Genomic DNA, 23,390 nt, shown 5'->3' with positions numbered 1-23,390 from the left:
TTTTTTGTGTGTGTGTATGTGTGTGAATACAGCGTTCAGAAAAGATGTTTGGAAGCGTGGCTGCCAGAGCGACTTTTTAAAATGATTCCACCCGCGCGGGCTTCAGACAGCGTTATTGCTTGAATATAGGGTATACTGGTGCAGTGCAATTATCGTTCCCGAAGTGCAGCGTAACTTCGTCGTCATTACATCATAGGCGGTGGCGCTGAACAGCGTCGCTTTCGCACATCTTTCTGTGACACACGTCGCTGGGTCTGGTCATCGGTACATCTGTCTGATCGCATCGACACCTCACTTTGACTTGGATGAATAAACCTGTTAAACAACCACAGGTACACACTATAAGCGTACAAGGCGTCAATAGATTTGCGCCACATATATTCAGCACGGAAACTAAGACAGCTGGCAAATATTTCCTGCTTGTACGGTTTTTTTTTCGCGGTGGCTATATAGCACGTTCTCATCCTCGGCAAGAATGAACACGAATAAGAATACGGGACCACTTCAAGCATAGGCAGCTGGTGAAGCGTTCCAGGGCAAATACATAGGCTTATTTGGTAATAAATCAGAAGCCTGGAGCGATAATGACGTGAAATTCGATTAGCCGCGGGATGCATGAAAGACAAAATTTTTTTCAAGTAATCTCGACGAACAGTTGTCAGTGATAAACAAGCTCTTTTTTTTTTCAGCCTCCTTTCTCGCAGCGTCACACAGTATTTTTCGCAGATATTTTCATATATTGCAAAGCCAAACCTACACCTTTACGCATAGAAAAAAATATTATATTTCGATGAATGCACGTTTGTCTATTTTGTATTTCTGCGCGTACAAAAAAAAAAAGAAGCGTTCGCGACGAATATCGCAACGGCCTCCTTGCGACACACAGCAAAGCCGTGAATATAGGTGGCATGGCGGAAACAGAATTCACTGCAAGAGATATAAAAGAGAAGGAAGAAAATAAACTAGGAGGGTGGGGGGGAGGAAGCCCGTTATGACGCTGAGGCCGTCTTGAGAAGAAAGTGAAGAAAATGTGCGTATCGATCGTGCTTCCAGCCAGTAAAATCTGCTCGAAGAGAAGGCACTCGAGGCGCTGGTGTGTATCGAGCCGGCTATGTCGCCGCATCGACTCTCTGCTACGTGGACGTCGCCCATGCCTCCTGGCTACAAGTCTGCCCGCGCCATTTGCCTAGAAGCACTTCTTTGTGCGTGCTTCCCTTTCGACAGAGGGCCTGAGCCCTGCGGTAGATTCAGACTTGCGCAACCAAGTAGCGGCTCTCCGAAGTGCTGCTGTGGATGTGTGCATTTTTCTCTTTTCAGGGACCGGCGTCGATGGAATCATCGCGTACAGCCCTAGTGTTCTTTTTTTGTGGGTGGTTTTTAGGATAACGTAATGGCAGCGGTGTGACGCATTGCACGCAGAATTTATGCAGCGTTCCTAGCGAAGATTTTGTTCTTCGGTACATCGTATTTCGGCAAGCTTGAAAGTTTCAGCTGAAGTTACGAGCGTCGATGCGTTGGCACAAAAACACACGTAACGAAAAGCATGTAGTCGGACTGGCGCACCTGAAAACTACACTATGCGTGGCAACTGTTCGTTTCAGCCCTGTTGCCTCGCACTTAATCAAGCTTGCAGGGGCAAGCTGCAGGTGTCGTCCATTCCACACATATGAGGCCCACCATTCAACATCGGGCAAGATTTAAACCCGCAACGAGCTCCTTCAGGACGCTGCATTTTCCTTCTAAGTTCTGTGGTGAAGGTTAGATTTCAGAAACATAGTTTAGGCGCTATCTACCACTTCTCCAATAATTCATTCCAATCAAGTCAGCGTCGACAGGATGAAATAAAAAATGGCATGGTTTCATTAAATGCGGAAAGAAAGCATCCACATAAAAGTTTCAACAACTGTGTACTCCTTAGCAGTGCGCTCGAATTCTCGTTTACTAGAAGTTACAACAGTAGGGACACAAAAAAGGGGCTTCTAAAGTTTGCCTTTCTTTTGCCGCCTGCCCTGTTCAATCGTGCCTTGATTGCGTTCCTAAGTGTTCTCACGTATGCCTCTTGTGTGCATCTTTCAACGAGTATTTTTCGAGAAATAGCTGCGAGCTCTTCATCGAAGCTTAAGAGGTCGCGTTACTGTGACCCGCTCAGCTGACAGGTCAGTGATAGAGGGATCGTCACTTTACACTACTCAGCGCGTCCATGCGCTCGACCGTGCATCTACCCGGATTCGCCGCACAACTGTTATAATACAGATGTCACGCTTTCATCGATCTTCCAAAGAGCGAAATACGCCGCTTCATCCACCGCTGCCCGGCACAAGCATAGCCAGCGTGTTTGCAGACATTTGCCGGTACGCGTGTAGAAAGTACAGGCGCACAGGCTAGTGTTTAGAGGGCGCAGGCAGCGTGAGCTTTCGGTGCGCTAAAGCACCTGTCGCCAGGCGTATAGAGGCTGACCGTGTCCAGCGCGCATTTGTTGAATATCGACGCTACTTGGGTTGCTGTCTAAACGCGGCTAAGCCTCGCGTACAGCACCCCCCCCCCCCCCCCCCCCCTCTCGTTCCCGAGGCCTTAGTTCAGCGCAGGAAAGCTCGCTGGCGTGATTCGCCGAGGCGAATGTTTGCGGGAGCAAAAAAAAAAAAAAAAACGAGCCAGCCGGTGCTAATGGAAATCGCGGCTGACGCGGTGCGCCCTTTACTCCCGTGTGCCTCGCGGCTCGTGCACGTGTCGCGGACGAAGGGCCTTTCAGGGCCCGGTGTTTTTGCAGGATGCGTGGGCTCGACGGATGCGTGGCCATTAGACTGCCGGCGCCCCCGGGCGAGGGCGTATCGCGCTAGAGGCGCGCGACGCGCCTGCTTGTTTGCCCTCGGCGCGAGCACGGACACCCAGAGCAACGCCACGCGTGCGAGAGCAGCTCCGAATTGGCTTTGTCGCTTCGCTTTTCCTCACGCGCGGCCGTGGGCCGGCGCCGAGATGCTCCCGTGGGGCCCCTTTTGTCCACATTCAAGCTGATTGTACTTTGTTGGCTTTTCTTTTCAGTGTCAGAGGATATATGTCACCGGCCAGTGAGATGCATTGCAGAAAGCTTCGTATTAAGATGGAGAGAAAGGAACGTCCACTTTATTACTGAGATAAAGTTTGTAATGGAATAATAAAAATAAAATGTACTTTTCATTACTTCAATGAACTGCACCCGGCTAGTTCGCCTCCGTGTTACAACAAAGGTTGTAGTGAGAATTCACTAAATTTTACCGTTCCCCTGCAAAGTGAAACTTATACTGTCATAGTCTGCTATTTAGAATTTTCCACTGTCAGTGGCAAAGTGATAGAAAAATACCAGGGCGCTTTCTTTTATATCTTGGGACTACTATAAGCCACTATAGTAGGGACCACTATAATCCAATGTGTGGCAGGTAAAAGTGGAGTACAAACAAAAAATGTTTTTTTTAGGTAGGATGCGCTGATTGTGCGAAAGTATGGTTCATTTTTCTCCTCGTCACTTCCCGTCCATGTCATTCCCGGATGGGGCATCGTTTCTGTGGATGTACCAAATTGATGTCAATTCACCCCCCCCCCCCCCCTCTCTTTTTAACTCGTGCGCGGCTCTCTCTACATATAGATATATTTTTATCAGAGCAAAAAAATAAAAACACCCTAACGTAGAAACAACTAAAATGCTGTACCTTTTCTGCAAACGACCTTGTTATGTTTTCTCGGAATAGTTGACTTCAGTTCACGGTGTTTTTTTTCTTTGCGCGTGATTCCGTTGAAACCTTTAGAACGCAAACCAGGCGCCGAATTTCACATTTTTTTGTTTCGTTTTCCTTTTATTTCTTCTTTTATCATAGGTCGCGGTGGGCGACACCAATGACAAGGGTGCGAAATGAAGGAGAACGGAACAAAATGTTATGAAATCCGGCCTCGGGCGTATTGGCTTATGGCCTTGCTTTCAGTCAGTAACCAATTTGCGGAAAACCTAGATTAATCTCCATGACAACAGGAGGTATCATTTCAGCGAAATTGCAAATGGGTCATTCCACCCAAAAGGAGACGCGCCAATCTGTTGACATTTTAGATTTGGGTGAAAAATTTATATCACTTAAGACGAGTCTAAATGTTAGTCTAGAGGCCTTCTTTAAAAAAAAAAAATCTTTTTCTCCAAATATCATGAACGAAGTGCAAGATATATCCTTAGTTTGGGTGTTTTTACAAAATTATTGTTCAGGAACCGTTCCTTGACGCGGAAGTTTACCTCGGCCCGTGTAGACAGGTATGAAGATGCCTCGTCATGCCCGATAAAATAAACCGTGGATGACACCATTTTGTCTCAAAATAGAAGCGCATAACAAGAGAAAAATTTCAAGGTTTTCACAATTTTTTAAGTAAACGTGGAGAATAAGATTTTATCCAGAATGTTTTGCTAGGTTTTCCGAAACCTTCTAATAGCATTGTTTGCGTTAAAGTTGAAAGCTGCTCTTTTGTTCTTCAATTAAATTACAAATATCTCGATGTCTGCGGAAACAGGCACATTGAGTTCCAAGTGCCATGTGGGCAACGGCACATGACAAAACGAATATAGGCAAATGGTCAAGCCAGTTAACTAGTTTCACATAAGAAAAAAATGAAAAACTACTTTTCATCGCTGGCGAGAAATTATTTTTTAAAAAGGAGTCACAGTAATGTGGCGCCAGCGTTTGCTATGGTTGGGTAAAACATGGCTTTTATTTCCGGTCTCACTCAAAGCATTAGTAGCTGCCATCAGCGTTGGCCATCTTGTGATAAAACGGCTCAATGGAAAGATTTCATCATTTGAGTTATCTAAAAAAAAAACGTTTTGGCGGAATGCTTACTGTAAGCAGGGCGTGCCATGCTATTCACTATGGCTTTGAATTAAACGCAGAATTAACAAAGGTGGGCCGAAGTTTTTAGATAAATAAGCATTTATCATTTACATTTGGCTTTATTAAGGCATCCGCCTGACCAGATAATTTAACTTTCAAAGCGTGCTGAATTAAATGGGACGCCCTGTATATACACACCGCACGTTGTCCTGCAGACATAATAAAGTGAGGGCGAAATACCTGCAAGGTGGTGTCATTTTTCTGCCCATGAATATACAGCCAAGACACACTGAACAGCATTCCACCAGACGTAGTTTCATTTATGACCCTATAACAGCGTTGCAAATTAAAGGAACATATTGTAAAATCTTGTAAAATCATAGGAATGAATAGACTATCCAGGCTGCTCGCGGAGCATCTGTTTTTTCAAACTCAGATGGAAGACGATGCCGCCTCTGATAACCAATGAATTGGTAGGAAGCGTCTGCTAACCGGATACCAGCACGCGTTACCAGTAGCGTAGGTGCCTGGCCGCCACACCGATGTGACTGTTTCTTAATGATTTCTTGCCAACAATAAAAAGCACTTTTCTAATTTTTTTATATGTGAAACTAATTAAACAAACTGACCGTATGGCTATTTTCGCTTCGTCGCGTGCCGTTGCCCACGTGGTGTTTTACGGACTTCAGTATGGTCATTTATGCAGAACTCGAGATATTTGCAATTAAATCAAAGAACAACACTGGGAGGGCAGTTGTCAACATTAACGCGAACAATGCTATCACAAGGTTTCATAGAACTGCAAAAAAGTTCTGTCGCAAAATTGAGACTACAAATTTACTTTTAAAATGCGGAAATCTTGAAAATGTTGTCCTGTTAAGCACTTCTATTTTGTATCAGAATGACGTCATCCACTGTTTAGCTTTTGGGGCACGACGGGGGATCTTAATACTTGTCTTCGTGCCGGCACAGACTTTGGCGGCAAGGAACGGTTCCTGTAAAGTAATTTTCTAAACATGCCTAGATTAAGGCAATTTCCATCACTTTTGAGCCTAATATTTGGAGAAAAAGATTTTTTACTTCAAAAGAGGGCGTCTACACTTCTATTAGGACTTTTATTAACAGATATAATTTTTTTTTCAGAGAAATCTGAAATTTAAAGAAATTGGCGCGTCTCCTTTCGCGTGGAATGACCCAAATGCATCCAGGTACGGATTCAAAGTGTTCGCATAAAAAATTACGTTCGCGATCACACGGCACACGTGCGCTTGCCAAACAAGATAAGGAATAAAGTAATGGCAAGGAAACCGGCCAATCAGCAACCGATCTCTCGTCGCGAAAGGTCTGCGTGTTCAGCTCTCGATGTAAGAATTGCGTAAAACCGGAATCACTCATAATTCACTTTACGACATCCGTTTTGTAGCGAGAGCTACACTGCGCCAGCTCTTCGAGCCTTCAGCGTGGCACCCCTTTAGCTTCGTGGCGGCACCGTGGTCATGTGGCGACGGTTGGTCACGTGGTGCGAAGCAGATGCTGCTGCCGGCGGCGCGGCGCGCCGGCGAAACCGAGCTGTAACAGCGGTGCGCATGCGCCGTGTCGAGCGGGGGAGAGTGGAAATACACATCCAAGGACGACGATTAAGAAGGAATGCACAGCGAAACGGAGCGGCGAAAGACTGACCTTGCAATTCGACTGATCGAGTTCCACTCGGCCAGATGTAACTCTCGCGTCATTCCAGGTTTAACCAGAGCTAAACTGCAGCCAATTTTTATTAGAACATTGTATTTAATGCTGCAGCCCCAGAAAAAACGGCATTTGCAACTGCTCTTAGAATGATCATGGTTAGGATACTATAACAATTATATTTAAATTTTATCCTTTTCCGTCGTTCGAGATTAGCTGATGTGACAAAGCCCTCTCGTTTTTTTGGCCGGAATCAACCTGTCGGCGCGGTGGATGATAAGAGCGGAAAATGATCAAAGAAGAGGATACCTATTTTATAAATGGTCAGAGCGTGACATTATCGAGGAAAGCATGCAAGTCGTTCTAGCAACAGTCTGCCATTATTCCTTAATCAAGATTAAGATTTTTTTTTGCGTTTCCTGTCAGAAAGCACGAATGTTTTATATCTTCGCTGCTCATTGGTTTCAACGTACAGTAAGCGAAATAATCTTAGCAAGACTTTCTTTTGCCGAGGAGCAAATTTGAATTCGTATAAAATTCTCACAGCAGGCTCTATAAGTAGGAAGGCTGTGTATGAAGCTAGCGGTACAGGCTTGACCTAATTTGAAAAATGGCTCTTTCCATGGATGTCACGTGAAAAAAAAACAAAGAGAGAATATGAAGAAAGCATGCAGCCTGTAATGTTTCATACCAGATTACTTACAAAGTTGGGCTACATTCTTCATGGATTCAATTGAAAACAGCGCTCAAGACAGGGATGGTGACCGCAGTATATTGTCACAGTCCCTGTCGTGTTGTGTGGTCACCGTCCCAAGCCCTGACGGCAGTAAGAGTCATAGCAGTAACGCCGGCTGTTCACGATGACAAACCTTTAAGCAGCTGCACGGGATTCGTTTCTTTTTTTCTTTAAACCGGTTATATCTTCTTGTTCACTGTCTTGAAGAAAACAGCTTTCATTCCTAGCTGCTCTTGTGCTAAATTTGGCTGTTTTGCTTTTGATATCTTCAGCGAAGCTCACTTTTGACCCCGTAGTTGGGCGTTATCCGCGAACAACGAAATTAAATCAACACGGAATTTACGTACAGGGGTACTGTCAGCGCCAGATGAAATGCGAACAAGACAGCTGCATCAGGGACAACATGATGAGGACGCCTTAGTTGAGGGAAGGCTGGAGGCTGCGCCAAGCAGGCTACTACGTGGAAGTCCTCATCGACCCAGCCTGCATTTATTTTCCAGCAGATACTATTTTTGCATTATTGTTTTATGTTACAGTTTTTGTGTTCACATTTTGTTTGACGCTGACAGTGCGTAGTAGGATTTCTGCAATAGAATATATCAGAATGTTTTGAATGTTTATATCAGCGTCTAACAGCGGTTTGAGACGACCGTAAAGATTTAATAATATCTGTGTGGCTTCCGGGAAAATGTAGTTCACGGAATATCTGTCAGCACATTCTATTCCCTGTAGCTACGACTGTGTTAAAGCTCTTAACCACGATGAACCTTTAAAAATGGCACCGGGTTCGAGTTGGATGTAAGTTTAGCGCTTCTTCATTATAGGAATTCCTGACTTGCCTGAGATAGAAGTCAGTGTGATGAGGGCCACATTATTAGTTCCTTTACGACCAGTCACTCGCTGCACGGCATAAAAAAAATCAACAGATAGGCATGGTTCGAATTAAGTGCTTGTAGAGTCGTGAGAAGGGCTGTCTAGAGCGGTGCGCTGCGTGACGAATAAAGTCAAATTTTAGCCATAGTTGCTCGTTTATTGCCACGTTGCTAGTTTCCACGTAGTTGATATGTCTGTTCGCATTCGATCGAGCGTAAAATTGCCTTCGGAACCCAGCACCTAATTTAGGGGAGGGGGGGGGGGGGGAGAGGAGATGGTCAACAAAATTCACCAAAAATAATTTTTCAGTGTCGCACTTAAAAAAATGCTAGGAGACGTAAAGAACATGTCCTCCAAACAGCCTGCTCTTGTGAGCACTGGAATGTGTTTTAAAATGGTTCCAACTACAGCTATTCACTGCTTAAATGAAGCGTGACTTGAGTCAGGATGCGTTTGCATAGCTTCTTGGTTTTCGAAATTTCGAAATATAGGAAAAATCTCTTACAGCGTGTCTTCCTTTTATTAACAAGACACTACATACTGGAAAAAAGATATTACGGTTAAACAGTAATATTTTTGGTGCACTGGCGCTGTTTGTTAGTGTTGAACCGCCATCACTTGTTTTGCTAGTCGTGCAGCCTTGTCTTTAAAGTTTACAAATCCTGGCGGCTACTTGCTGTTTTCTAAATACATTGGGAAGACAGTGATGCCTCATTTCTCTTCCAGTCCGCGAGAGAAGCGCACGTTTTGAGCAAAGCAGTGTGTTATACCAGATGTATTTCGTAATGTGGTGCCGAAACACATGGACAACAACCCTATAACAAGTTCATACTTTCGTGGCTCTGCCGAATTAAAATAGAGGTAAAATATGAAAGAATATGTCAGGAGCGGCTTTATAAATCACATCAAACAAATAACGCTGAAGGCTACGCACAGGGCAGATTTTAGGATTGGAAATGCGCGGCCAAAGTTTAAATGTAAATTAATGAAACGCAGGTATTGTGCATTTGAGGAACATTTTCTCGTCAACGCTTAGAAAAAAAAATAAATGAAACTTTCAGGAGTTTTAAATGTACGCCTTGTATAACTACTGAACCTTAAAAGCCAGGGTACGAAAAGGTACTTTTAAAGTAAATATGTATATCACCGCTGAAGGCCTGGTAAATTGACTGCCAATATTTAAAAACTTTTTCGCAAAATAAATATGCATGTGCATGTATTGTAGTTCAGTCATTACTACACGTATTTAGAAATATTGATGCAAGTTTTCGCGGTTATGGCAGTAAGAGTTATTTTGCAAGTGCGCCTTTCTCAAATCTCCACGGCACAAATATTGTTTTTCTGTTAGCTTCAAATCAGCGCAATATTTCTCGATATAACTTAAAATGCTTCATGCAAGCTTATAAGTAAAACATCCAGGTAAGTTTCAGTTTTTTTTTTTGTCCCAACAGAAGACGAGAAATATATAAAAAAGTATTTTTACCCGCACCTCGCGAGGTAGCATCGCCTCTTAAAATTTTGCTTCTTTTGCGCCACAGGGGAGCGTTCGTGCGCTGTAGGCAAGTCTGCTCAATGCTGTACTGCGCTTCCTTCAGTTTCTTCGTGCTAGATGCGTCGGTTTGTTCGTCGCATTAGCTGGCTACACAGTTCCTGCTGCCAGCGCAGGTTTAAAAAGCGAGATTAGCGCTTCCAAGCACATCAAGTCAGCTCTCAGCGCGAGTTGTCAATTTGATTTTTTTTTTTTGCACACCGATAAACCATTTTTTATCGCTCAAAATAGGAGGAAGAGGGGCCCCTAGATCTTTCCTCCTCTTTGTTGAATGCTGACGCGGTGAGGTTGCTACAAGCTTTGTATATACTGTTCCCGTTGCGATAAGATAGGACTTTTTGTGTTTTGTATGATGCACCTAAATTCCTCTGTTCTGCATCCATTTTCTTATTCTTCTATGAGTGTATAACTGTGTGTGTGTGAGAGAGAGAGCGCTCTGAACACGGTAAGCTCTGTCTCCTGTAAAGCAGTCTTCTTTCTGTGTTTCTGTGCTCGAGAAGAAGCACGCTTTGGCACGTAAGATACTTTCTGGCGAGAGCAGGGGCAGCAGACAAAAGAAAAGGCATGTGGTGCTGGAGAACGAAAGAAGAAAAAAGTATGGAGGGGAAGGAAAGCAATATTAAGAAGAATAAATAGGAAAGGAAGAAAGAAAACCAAAGGAGTCGTAGTCGAGATGCGGGCACAGAAGCCAACTGGTGCGCTGAAATTCAGTGGCAGTTTGTGAGGATGAATAAAAGGTATGCTCACCAGGTGCATAACGACCACCTCAAAACGCGATCTTGACGGCATGGAAGCTAAGACTAAACTAATTCAATGAACTTTTAAAACTATCCTCATGGCGACGATGCCTGACGAAATGAATTTTTTTTTTGCGAGAATAACGCCGTGTGTGCACTTGTCTGCAAATAGAGAGCGCTGCCTCTGTAAAAAAGAGTGTTAGCTAAGTTAATGTTGTTCACGTGACGCTATTTTAGTTTCGGAGGGGGATCGAACCACTGATAGGAAGCGGCCTAGGAGCAGGGCTGTTTTCTGGCAGTGTTCCTGACATCCATTCCTATAGTAAGCACTTTCCATTACTAATGTCGAGAAGGCAAAGTCACATTTGTATGACACCGTGTAAAAAGGCCGATCTGTAAAGGCGGCTCCGGGAAAAAAAATGGCGAATAGAATATAGTTTAGTTATTTGTGAGGTTATTATACCATCAAAATGTGAGCATTCCGAAGGAAAATTCAGCCTCTCTTTACCATTTTTTGGCGACACGCGCAAAGCGTTTTTTTTATATTTTTAAATCTAGCCCCGCGTAATGTATCTCTGCTCGTACAGAAAGCGCGCTTCTTTTCTCAGGAGGGCTCGCCACGGTAGCTGGTATATTTTTTCCCACACTGGGTTCGTTCGTTAAAGAAACGCTGCGTCAAGTTTTCTCTCAACTTTTCCATCCTAATGTTTCCACCACCCGACATTTCTTAAGCCTCCGAATGAACTTAATATTAATGCCACTGACTGCCCGCAAGCAGCGCAGCTGGCAATCCGATGCGCGACTTACGCCGCAACGTTTGTTTTAACTCTGCAGCTGTGGTTGCCTTCGCCGCCACAATGTGTTGCATCTCAAGGAAGAGGGGTCGGCATTCTTAGGACCGTTATGTAGATTGCACAGTTGGTAACTTGTGCTATATCGTTCACACTATGGTCAGCAGAAAAATGTTGCTGCACAAGACGACCTTACAGAACGTCTTGAAAGGATTAAAAGAAGTTTCCTTCTTGCTGTGTCAGACCTGCCTATTCTACGACGTTGTGCCACGTCGCCTCACGCAGCGTATTGGTGTAAGAATAAATTGACAATCGTCTTATAGCCTGGCCGGCAAAACGCTTTTAGTTAGATTCCCTTGACAGCAAAGATTCACATTGCGGCCTGCACTGTCTAGGACATAGGGGATGTACAGATCTATAAATAAAACCAGCGCACTAACAATCAGTTCCACTCTACACCCTTTTGTCCGCAGAATCAGTTACTTCGTAGCTTCTAGCGCAATTATTTTTCAGCTCATACCAACATATTTTCAGTTAAATCCCGTCAGGCGTGGGGGTGTTGTACTGACTAGATTTCTGGATATTAACGCCTCCAATTGTTTGCTATCCGCGAGGGGAGGGCGTCTGCAAAGCTGCTTCGAAATTTAATAACAAGAGTATTTACAAGGTAGTTAGTCAATACTGATCTGATATGTCATGAGAAAACAATGGGCCAAAAACCAAATACCAACTGAACAAGTAAAAAAATCGAAACGGGAACAAATGTTCGCCAGACGTTATCGAGACGTGTAGGGGTGCAAGCTAGGTCACTCATTTCCTCACACAGAACAAGGATGCAAGCTGTCAGCGTCATTCTGAGGTTTATTCACGAAGGCGCCGAAATACCCAAGGAAACATCCGGCGGATTTCAGTAGAAGGATCGCGTTGATACGGTAGCGACGCATGCTACCAGGCAAGTGAGGATGTTTTTGTTTCATCGAAGCAATAGCTGAAACCTTACAGCAACTGGCTTGCCACATCCTGTTTCGAGCTGCGGACGCAATGCGGGTGTAGTCATTCCTCCTATTACCCTGTTCCCTTGAAAAACATAATGTTTGGGCACTGTTCTTCAAAGAATCGAACGTTGGCGTCGCGAGATGTCCAAAAATCAATATAAAGAGATGGAAGAGGCTGCAACAGTAAACGAAGTGCGTCATGAACATACGCAACAATCCTGGACAAAAGCATTTTTGAGCGGGAAACCATTTATGAACGCAATGTTTTTATGTAATGTAAGATTTCACTATATCAATCAATGTATCCGCAGATCACCCGACGGCAGTCTTGAATTTTTTTTTGTATTAACGTTTTTGCTATTGTGTAAAGGGTTCCCCACTGGTTTTCTATGCGAGTATTAACTGTTTGACGCGATAAATGGAAACAGTTTAAAAGAAAGAGCTTGCTGCATATCAAAAGAGTGGACCATTATCTTCAATATTTCCTTGAACGTATCTTACAATTTTCTGACTTTAAAAATCTTTGCCTCAGAATGTTGGACTTTAAAGGATGTGTAGCCATTATCGAAACAATACAACGCCGTAACTAATCAGCTTTAAAATGAACCTCTTCAGGACTGTAGCTGCACAATACGCTACGAGTACGAAACTGCTGCATAACATGGGTGACACATATATGCGTCCGTCCGCCCGTGTGGGTAACCGTCGACAAGCATTCACGAGCGCCATTTACGCTTGGCACGTGGCCCGACGCAGGGCCTCACGCGGGCACAGCTGCGTGAGGCGTTCTGCACAACGCCTCAGACAGCTACGTGTCTCTCTCGCGGCGAGGTCGCGTGCTCAGCATGCAGGGGCGCACCGCTTAGCACCACGCGTCATGCCAGGAGGGGGCGCGCGAGGCAGCGGCGCAGGGTTACCGGTGAACAGCATGGTCAGGTTTGTGACGGAGGCGGCGTTGTTGAGCAGGTGATCCGTGGGAGGCACGCGTTTTCCCGAAGTCATCCACAGGCGGCAGACCTCAGCCGCCGCCGCGACCGCGTGCCCGAACCTCGGCTGAGGCTGCCGGCAGTCGGCGGCCACGTCGCGAGCCACGATGCCTCCACGCCAATCACGCCACGTCACTCACGGTCTGCCGCCACCCGCGTCACGCCCGGCCTCGTCGCCTACTGTCATGCCACAGTTGCTGTCACGCGACTGTCGCACGGGCGCGGACCGCTTCGGTGGGCCTGCGATCCAGGCGGCCGCGGCGCCCGTGGCCTCCTCGCTCTCGCGCGGCTCCCATTGGCGCGGCGTGGCGGCCAATGGGCGAACGCAATCGCGAGCCCCGGGGAGAGGGCTCAGGCCCGCGGCGGCCAATGGAATCCGGATGCGGCACATTATGCGCGGATCCGGGGGCCGGAAGGGCGGGCGCCGGTTCTTGTTGCCAGGAGTGGCGCGAGAAATCCGCCGGAACCGGACGATTTCCGACCACCGGAGGTCGAAGAAGGAGAGCGGCGAAAAACCAAAAGAAAGCCCCTCCACGCAGACACAAAAGGGCCCGTAACGAGCCACGAAAAGAAGCGCCGGTCCGGGGTGGTACGTCAGTCGTCCGACCGACTTGATCGGCGGAACGCTTGTTTCGGGCAAGCGTCACTGCGGTGCGAGGTTTCTAAACGGCCGCTAAGGACGCGGAAGTCCGGACAGGAACCGAGCAACGGGCAAACTACGCTTTGCATTTTTTTATTTCGATTATTTTGTTTCGCACCTTCCTCCCTCGGACGCCGTTGAAGGCAGACGGCCAAGTGGCCACTCCCGCATGACACCTGTGCGTGCATATGCTGTGCCATAGCGTCATTCTTCGAAGACCCTTGCCCCGAACCGCCTTGGTCGTCCCCTTTCAACAGCAACCGACAGGGTGTCGACCAAACGAGCGATTATTGATTCGTCACTCTGCTTTCTCGCTCATTTCCTTGCTTGCCCTCGGAACATGTCTCTTTTTTTTTGCTCAAGCATTGTTCTTAGCGAATTACACTGCAGGCTAATATGAAGTGGTGCCCTGACTGACTTTTGGATGCAGTTGTATATGCAGTGCATAATGCATGGTTCACATCTCACATATACTCTCCTTAACCGGTATGAAATTCATGCCATTGCATTGGATTATATCGGTGTGAGATCTTTGTGCATGCACATGCTCGAGCTCAATGCACAACATTTCCTGTTTATATACTTAAAATGAAATATATCCTTGTATTATATTGAACCTGACATTCGCCAGGTTCAATATAATAGCAGAGCAAAACAAAAAAAAATTGTTTCGGAACAAACTTCTTCCCAGACAGGGCTGACAGGGCCGATTAGGTCACTAAAAGGTATAGCAGCTGGACGAAGCACGATGAATATTTTCGCGTTCTGACTCAGGCAAGAATGCTACGAGGAAAAAAACACAACGCAAACTACAAAACTGAACGTCAGGTATTTAAAAAAAAATTGATTGCATAAAAAGACGCATGCAAGAAACATTCTACCCAAAAGGCAATTCATTAAAACCAAAACTGCTACACTCTAATAAAAAAGAAACTGGTTCAGAGGGGATAACTGTAATTTTAGTCCTAAAACCCTGCCGTTAGTTCCCTAAGTTTGCACACGGCACGCATCTTGCCAAAAGGGAGCCGTGCGCAAACTTAAACCACCCCTATCCGTGTCCTCTGCATTAAAAAGAAAAGGCTTAGTTGAATTGGAGCGACCGGCAGCTCAGAGTGCTCACAAATATGCAAAACGCAAATATGTTAAACGCACAAATATGTAAAACGGTGGAGTTGAAAGAGCCAACATTAAGGAAGTACACCGTCTTTGCCAAAAGTAACCGCTGCATGGTTTTCTTCTCTGTCGTACAGCGGAGCACTTATGCCGCTCTTCAAGCTCCAAGTACCTGTAAGGTAAGGAGAACCGTTGTCCTCATCTTCCAATGCATTGTGACCATTACGGGTGCCGCAAGGCCGGGACTTTACGAGTGACAACCAAACCATGCAACCGGGTTACTTTTGGCAAAGATGGTATGTGATTTCTTTTAGTTTCCCTACGTTTGTGATGCATACGAGATGTGTGAACAGGGGCGGCACCTAGCAGTCCAGTGCTAGCGGCAAAACTCCATTTCTTGTCGCCACTGCTCGCCAGTAACGAAAAATGAAGTGAAACGCAGGCTGTGATCCCTGTTTTCAACGGGGCGTAGTGCGCAGCTGCCAGTTGCTACAACCGGCAACTGGTAACCATGACATACCGGCAACGCCTACCACACCGACGCCAGAACCTACAGGCACGAGTGGAGGCTTTTCTTGCAGACCCTTGCCATGTCGCTGACCATCGAACTTGTTAAAGTATAACGGGCGAGCAATCGGGAGGAATTATAGGTCGACCACAAACGGCTTCCTCGGCTGCTGCGCTGCCTTAACGATCACTAACTGCATTCTTGGCAACGCTCAACGCGACTACAGAAAGCTCGCCAGAATGAAGAAATATAGCTTTCCAGGGAAGGTAAATGATAACAACAATTATACAACAGTAAATCGCGGACTCTACCTCTTTCCCTTTCTGCACAATTCCTAACGCTAATTACTGCCAAGATTAAGTAGGGCTGAAAGATGTCCTCAGCCCATTCAAGGACACGCGAACGACTCTGTGACCGCTTCGATGATATCGCTCTTGCACCCCTTTCCAGTTCCATCAAGCTCCTCTTTCGTGTATCCCGCGGCGAGATAAATGTGCACTATAGCGGAAATCGGAGAGCTTCACGCAGACGGAACGCCGTCTCGTCAAGGGCTCGGAGTCGGCACCCTCATGCACTGCCGAGCGGGCAGCAGAGACGCCGTCGTACATCATCCTTAGACACGGTTGCGCAAGCCACGCGTTGATGGGCCCCGCAGGGCCCCTCGCCGGGAGCGGGCCCTAACCGCGGCGCCGTCGATGGGCGCGGGGGTCACGCTCGACGCTCCCCCCCCCCCCCCCCCCCTAACCTCTCCCGCTGACGACTGACAATCCTTAGGGCCTTGCGCAATGTCAGACTCAGTCCGAGTGGCGGGCAACTTCAACGCAATGGCTGGAGGGAAGCCGCCCGACGTGTGCATGTTCACTTGGCACGCATCGCCCTCACTGGTGTTCCGTGAGCGCCTCTTCCGACACGGTTCACCGCGTCGGCGTCACCTTTAACCGGCGCTCCCCCTACTCCCCTTTTGCGGCTTCTATTATAGCCGGACTGTGCATAGCGTGGGCCTTTCGACACCATTGAATAAAACGGGGCCCGATGGACGTGGTTGCTTAACCGCGTGGGGAAAGATCGCTCGCTCTAACATCTAAAGTCGAGCTATATGCCACATCTAGCTTCTTTTTTTTTTCTGAGGGGGTGGGGGGGGGGGGGGGGGGCTTTTTATATAGACGGTGAGTGGGAGGTGAGGTAACTTCTGTCTTGATGAAATGCGCGGCTGCTTTCCAGCGATTTAAGTGGCGACCAGTCATCCTCTTTTGCTACCGTATTGTCTTTCGTTTGTGCATTCCATCGTTGTATCTTTATGAATGCAGGACCCATTGTGGCTGTTGCTCTGTTCACTTTATTCTCTGCACGCAAACACAAAATGATTCAAGTGCCCCTGCAGCACTGTAGACGCAGTGCTGTTGGAGGCATACCACGTGCAAGTGCTGAGGTATTCACGGTTGGTTTGCTATGCGAAAAAAAAAATAGGGAGAGCAGAGGAAAGGGGGGGGGGGGACTATTTTTTTTGTTTAACTTCGCCAAAATTACAGGCCTCTTCTCCCTCTTTTAATACAACTCCAAGCGTTAGCACGACAGCGCGATTAGAATGCGACGTGCTAGCACCAAGATGTCTGCGAATCTGTTAGATCCATCCAGGCACTGCAATTAAGCTTCGAATAATAGATTAGTTAGCTGGTGGGTAGCCCAGGAAAAAAAAGTAAGTGTAACAGAGGATATCATTTCTGCCTAATCATTGAGTACGGAGATAATGTACGCCGCATCACTCCGAAACGGAAATATGGCCCTGAAAAAAGACGCGCGGCCTTAAGAGTAACGAATGTTCAATTTTGCTGCCATTTGCGTCGCGTGCTCTTTCGTTCTTTTTTTCGACGCCATGTTTATTACTGGGACTGATTTTCTCGTGTATGCATGAAAGCCAAGCAAGAGCTTTTCAACTTAAGCTGCTCTTATGACAACCCGCTTGGATCGTTTTTTTTTTTCTGGTGCTTTGCGGGACATGTTGCAGGAGAAAGGACTGCTTTTTTATTTGTTTCATAAGTTGTTTTTCCTTCATTTTGAATTTAAGATCAAGTCCACAATTTCCGAAGCCTTCACTCTTGTGCAGAAATATACACAGCATCCGACATGACATGAACCAAGGTTTAAAATTGAGTGCGGTATATATCAAAGTGTAAATTTATAATATAGTATATTTACGAAACTCAGGGTAGCGTTCCTGCCAACCACAACGATCAGAGTATTTTTAAGGCTGAACCACAGATGGCTTAAAGATTTAGAATTTACTTTCCAGCTGCTAAAAATTCATAGGAAATCTTCAATTATTGAAAGTTATTGGGCATCCAGAGAAACACCAGATAGCGCAAATTTTTCGTTGTTGCAAAAAAACAAAAACATGTTTGTAGAGTCTTTGCTCTCACCCGAGGAGAAGTGGCGGTGATAGTTGCACCTCATTATGGGCATTGCAGATTTGCCGACTGGTCAAAATTAACCTCGGATAAACCAGCATTTCCCCACCATAGATTAAAGCTAGCACGCCGAGTCCACGCACTAGACGCTTCACAACACCGGGTGACTCGCGAAGCGCCTAAGTAGGCTAGCTAGATTGACAAACTTGAACTCACTAGCCGGTAAATACACCAACACCCCCTCCCCCCCCCCCCCCTTCTCTCTCTATATATTTTTTTTCCGGGCACTCGCCTCCCAAAATTTTGACGCTGACCAAGCATATATACGGCCATATTAAGGGAAGGAAAACAACTTAATTCCCACGCTTCCCATGGCTTGTTAACAATTTGATAACAGGTACGTGAAAAGAAGAGGTAACTAGACATTTGCTCTGCCATGTTGCGCGTAGGTCCCTCGACTGCGCCACGAGTGACATCGTAACCCGCGGGAGCGTCCGGACGCATGCAGACTGGGACGCGTTCTTCGAGGCACGAGGGGCGCCGAGTGCTGCTGAGGAGCCCGACCTGTCCGCTGGCCGCGGGGAGCAGGGAAGCGGGGCTCAAAGGGCTGGGCGGAAATGGACGGCCGGACACTTCCGGCCGCGCCATTGTCCGCGCTCCGATGGACGCCGCCGCGGGAAAGTGGGGATCGCGCCGCCCGAAAAGAGCGCGTGCGTCCCGCGGGCAGCACAAGAGCGCCGCGGCCCGCGGAGGCGGATCGATGGCGGCCGAGGAGCCACCGAGGACGTCGCCGCAACGAAGGGGGAACGCGTCTCTGGTCTCCGAAACGAACGGTTGCGGGAAGAGGGATCGAGTGACGGCATTAAAAGGCACACGCAAGCTCACAGAAAGGCACATAGAAATTCAGGGTAAGGTCTTCGCTGGTATCTTCCCGAAACCTCTTGGAGACGCGTCTCCCTCTTTAGTATGCATTCGCAGACTCCGTAAAGGGAGTAACAAAAAGTGTGTCCCAGTATTTCGTATTTTCAAGATGCTATAGAAAAGATGGCTGTGTTTGAAGAAGTGGGGAAGTTGAAAGGCGTCAGTATTAATGCAGAAAATGGACACTCGCAAGACACCACGGAAGTGTAAGTTACTTCGAGCTTCGTCGACCAAATAATACCGATGGCCATAAAGTAAAATTTGTCAATAATAAACTGAGATTAAATTATAAGGCATTAATTTAGAGCGACTCAGCAGAACATTCAGTTAGGTTCATAGCACATTCAGCGAATAAAAAAAAAGATATTTCGCTGGTATCTTTTTTTTTCCATCTCATTCTTCAGCCTTCATTCTGAGCGGTGAAATTCTTGCCGTCGAGTTGTACTCTACTTAAATGTTCGCAGAGGCAAAAAAGGGAGCACTTCAAGCAGCTATGATCAATTACAGCCACTACATAACGTATAACACTCGCCTTTAACACATATTGTCAGTGCCAGTAAAACCGATTCAGAAACTTACTTTCGAACGACACAATTGGGGGCAGCTGTTTTCAACTTTGGTACCTTATATAAATCAGGAAAGATACGTTTATTGTTATTACATTTTAGTAAGGTCTTGAACAAGTCTCTGCAGAATAAACTTGTAAAACCTAAATTTGTAGATGTGCTGTGTTTGCCAAAAGTAACCAGGCAACGAGGTTTGCCTCTCAGCTGTGCAATGGAGCCCCTACGGGGCCCCTAAAGACCAAAAGGTCTCGAAAGGTGAGCACAGGGGTTCACCTTACCTTACACAGATTTATATTTTGAGGGTTGCCATAAGTGCTCCTTCACCAGGCAAAGAAGCAGACCTGTTGCCAGGTTACTTTTGACAAAGACTGCACTGTAAGGCCGCGACGGATAACGCCGGGCGTTTTCGGACACGAAAGCGGGCGCGAGTGATGCCTGCAGCTCACGGCCCTCGTCCTCCTCTCCGCGCGACCCTGGCGAAGCAGCGAGCGCGGACAGACGGTTCGAACCCTATTGAGTAGATAGGGGGAGGGAGAGGCAGCTTAACGCGTGCTGTGGCGACTTCTCTCTCTCCTTTTATTTTTTATTTTTTCATCGCCGCCGCCCGCTTCTAGAAGTTTCGGGGTCGGTTATTTAAGGGCGTGTTGCGTATAGTTATGTAATTCTAGGTCAGGCTTCGCCGAGAGAACTAGACAGGCACTGTCTTTATGAAGCCGTGAAACGTCAGCAGTGTAGCCCTAGGTTGTCACCTTCGTTAGCTGAACATCAAGTGTGCAGTCAGCTTTGGTAGCTGAGTGTGAAGCTTCTGTTAGTTTTTTGAGAAAATATTTTTGTGCTGTTTTTAAAGTTACTATAAAATCCAGTTCTTCTGTGTATCGTCCGTACATCGCCTGAAAAACTGTGTGTTACACGTCCCTCGCCACATCAACGTTCACCTCGAAGGAGCGAGGTCGAAGAGAAAGAACCTGATCGTTATTGGTCCCTGTATAGTATAGCCCTCGTGAACTGCTTCACGCCTTTCTCGAGGAATTGAACTCAGCTAGGCGGAGAGCTAACCGAACACCGGCCTTCTTTGTTGCCTGTGACCTCAGGCGTTCTACTGGGCGTGCCCTGGGGCGTTGCTGTTTTCCATTTGTCAGTAGTACACTTTCCGCTACTGATTCGAACGCAGGCAACACACTATTTGACGATCATTGCAAGGTGTACGCGTACACGCATGCACAATTGCTTCTGACTAGATTTTGCTCAATATTGCTTTGGACATTATTATTGTCTCCTGGTGCGGGCTATTGTAAATAATGGGGAGAAAAAAAAACAGCCCTTTCAGCCTAACATAAAAATGTTTTCACTTTAGACGGCTTACCTGATATATGAAAAGTTACTATTTCTCCAGCATCATAATAAACTGACAATCAACGTAGAAATATCTCATTAGCTTCGTAAGCTCATTTGTACTTCTCTTTTACAACACACTTAAATAGACGCGGGACGTATAATAATTAGGTTATGTTTTTGCAATCAGACTTAAGCTTGATTATGGCGCCACTATCTGGTACCCTCGTACGAGCAAGAACATAAAACAAACTGAAAACGCACAGAGGCCGGATATTCGCGTCGTTCTTGTTAACTGCAGTACTGCTTCCTATGCATAAATGCAGCGAACTGAATAAGAGCACTTTGTACACGACGAAAAATTGTTCAAATAATATTTCTGCCTTTGCTCATTCGTACAAAATAAAGAAGTTCGCATTCGCCTTTGGTTAAATCGCCGCTAACTCGTAACACTAGCCGTAAGCGCAATGAAATGTTGTCTTTACATTACACGAGGTAACATGCTTGCATATTTAAAAATTGTTGCTTCGCACGAACTATAAGTATGTATCTGGCAAAGTCATTAAATGACATTTGTATTAGCTAACTTTTTATTTAAATGTGTTCTATGGCCCATGATAAAATATATTTTGAGCATCCTACTCCACCTTCAGGACAAAGGCTTTCTGAGTCTTCCTTTTCTGTTTTCTCACTTTAGTTATTTCAAAACAGCCTCATTGCTGCTTCTATTAACGTCGCCAAATCTTGACAATTTTTATTACATGATTATTGCTGTACCCATCCTACTTAGACCACAGATTGGTCTGAACTCCTGCGAAAATAAATAAAATAAAATGACTAGTAGATTGAATTTTTCTATTTCTTCTCTGTGCCAGCATGATTTCAGATGACGAATAAATGTGCAAGCGAGCTGCTCTCATGAAACACACGATAACGATGTGTACGAAAAGGATGCAGCTGTTAATACGTCTGCGTCTTTTTTTTTTTACAATTCATTCCTTTATATGCTCTCCCGCTCTGGAAAAAGAGGGCTTCTTGGTGGGAACGTCCTTTACAATTCAAGTAAAAACAAATATGTCTTTCGGGCTCCTGCCCTAGAGCCTACCTTCTGGCCCCGTTGAAAGTACACCCATTTCATTTGCGCCGCTTTGTTTGGTTTTAAGAAGTCAACAAGGACACGGAAATGGAAAGCATGTGCATTGATTACGGGCAGATACAACGATCGCCTGAGAGATTTGCGGGCTGAAAAGCGCATTGTTCACTTCAGTTACGCGTATACGACGTGACTCGGCTGCGCGTATGCACGTGGCCGCAGCGAAAAAAAAAACAATCCATAGATGTTCGTCGACATCATCTGCCAACACCCATCGCGTCGAGTACATAAGGCCGTGAAAAAGACATCTGTGCTCTCCGGATGCCGCGATCACGCGATGAGACTAACAGTAAACCATGAATGCGGTTACGTTAGTGACTGTGCTAGTAAACAGAAAGGCTCCCGCCGCAAGTGAACGCAAACATTCAAGTAAAACATATCGAACAAAGCAGCGACGCTTTCACGTCACAGCGGCAGCTCGTATGCCAGCCGACCGGGGTTCGTGTCCGGCGCGCTGACACTCGTATCGCCAGGGAGGGAGGGAGCCGCCTCGTCCGTTAGGCGCATTGTCAGAGCCCGGATTGCGGTCCCGCGACCACAGGTCAGGAGGCACACGGGCTAGTCGCTCGTAAACAGCTTTAAGATAACGCCAAGGAGCAACACAGGCCGAACAACGACCGCAAACAGAGCGCGAAGCGGATTAGCCTCGGAGTCCGTTCGGCGGGCTGCGGCTGTAATCCCGGGACCGGGGTTCACGCGGGGCCAGAAGGCAGCCCCCCGATGTGGCCTCAGTGAACACGCGCGGCTCGACGGGCGAAGAGGGAACGCGAGGGTCAGTGGCAAATCCTCTTTGCAGCGGCCGCGGTGCGCTATCGCGACATCGCGTCGAACCCGCCGCGTCTCTCTCGGGTTTGACCCTTTCCCGCGGATGCGCTCGCGAACACCGGGGCACAAAGACTGCGCGCTGTGCTGCGCACGTGGTCCGGCCAGCGCTTACACCCGCTCAAACAGCCCGGTTGGAAAAGTTGCGTGTTCTGTGCTGTCTAGCGGAGCAGTGCGGGGGAGGAAGGGGGCCTCGAATGCGACGCGATCAGCACGCCGCATGCAGTTGCTGTCTTCGTGACGTTGCATTTGCTCGCACAGTATGCCTGCCTCTGGCTGCCGCTATCGTTTTATCCGTTCTTTTTTTTTTGCCTCCTATTCCAGGCCTAGGGTGGGATAATAATAATAATAATAATAATAATAATAATAATAATAATAATAATAATAATAATAATAATAATAATAATAATAATAATTGGTTTTTTGGGGAAAGGAAATGGCGTAGTATCTGTCTCATATATCGGCGGACACCTGAACCGCGCCGTAAGGGAAGGGATAAAGGAGGGAGTGAAAGAAGAAAGAGGTGCCGTAGTGGAGAGCCCCGGAATAATTTCGACCACCTGGGGATCTTTAACGTGCACTGACATTGCACAGCACACGGACGCCTTAGCGTTTTGCCTCTATAAAAACGCAGCCGCCGCGGTCGGGTTCGAACCCGGGTGGGATGACTGCTTTCAATATCTGGTTTGACAGAATACTCGCTTATGATTACGACCAAAATCATCACCGACGATAATTC

At 46.5% G+C, this 23,390-nt stretch overlaps 1 protein-coding gene across 2 annotated transcripts in view; it reads right to left on the bottom strand.

The window, feature by feature from the left end:
* Window positions 1–23,390, bottom strand: part of LOC144114277 (uncharacterized) — a 167,948-nt gene that overhangs the window by 45,501 nt on the left and 99,057 nt on the right. The gene's annotated exons all lie outside the window — the stretch shown is intronic.

Source organism: Amblyomma americanum, chromosome 1 (assembly GCF_052857255.1).
Source record: "Amblyomma americanum isolate KBUSLIRL-KWMA chromosome 1, ASM5285725v1, whole genome shotgun sequence".
Classification (NCBI taxonomy): domain Eukaryota; kingdom Metazoa; phylum Arthropoda; class Arachnida; order Ixodida; family Ixodidae; genus Amblyomma; species Amblyomma americanum.
Note: the sequence above shows the minus strand (reverse complement) of the source record. Positions and strands in the feature narration are given on the sequence as shown.